Source organism: Otolemur garnettii, unplaced genomic scaffold (genome assembly GCF_000181295.1).
Source record: "Otolemur garnettii isolate 467f Iridium unplaced genomic scaffold, OtoGar3 scaffold00070, whole genome shotgun sequence".
NCBI lineage: Eukaryota > Metazoa > Chordata > Mammalia > Primates > Galagidae > Otolemur > Otolemur garnettii.
The window spans coordinates 3,197,159-3,197,873 of record NW_003852465.1 but is presented as its reverse complement, the minus strand read 5'-3'; the positions used below and the strand labels follow the sequence as shown (position 1 = coordinate 3,197,873).

Below are 715 nucleotides of genomic sequence, written 5' to 3'. Positions count from 1 at the left end.
ATTTCCATCTCTACCCCTAAATGCTTTCCAGGTGATATTGTTCCTTTCTTTCCTTCTTTAAGATTGTCCCAACTCATTTCTTAGTCAATTTTCATCCTTACAAAAGATTAGAGGGTATATGTCCCCAAAATTATATATATGAGTCTGCAATGTGCATGTCTCCCTCGAACACTTTGAAGGGATATTCTCTAAGGAGCACAGGAAAGGAGACTTGGGCTCTGTACTACAAAAATATTTATGAATAAAAGCAGTGACCAGTGCTTGCTTTGGAAGCACATATACTAAACTTGGATTGATACAGAGAAGATTAGGATGGCCCCTGTGAAAAGATGACATGCACATTTGTGAAGTGTTCCATATTTTAAAACTACTTATATGCCATCCCTATCAAAATGCCCAAAATCAGTTTTCACAGAATCAGAAAAAAAAAATCTGAAGTTTGTATGGAACTAAAAAAGAGCACAAGTAGCCAAAGCAATCTTGAGGAAAAAGAACAAAGCTGGAGGTATCACATTATTTGACTTCTAATTACATAATACTATAAGGCCATCATAACCAAAACAGCCTTCCTCTAGATGGTATACAACACTTAGATCAATGGAACAGAATAGAGAGCCTGGAAATAAAGCCCATGCTTATAGCCCAACTGATCTTTGACAAAGTTGCTAAGAACATACCCTGGAGAAAGGGCACCCTTTCAATAAATGGTGCTGGG

At 37.2% G+C, this 715-nt stretch overlaps 1 non-coding gene across 1 annotated transcript; it reads left to right on the top strand.

Annotated features, from left to right (window-relative positions):
- Positions 1 to 257: 257 nt before the first annotated feature.
- On the top strand, positions 258 to 364 carry LOC111726558. Its single transcript, XR_002774310.1, has one exon. It is a non-coding gene; the product is annotated as a U6 spliceosomal RNA (small nuclear RNA).
- Positions 365 to 715: the final 351 nt, after the last annotated feature.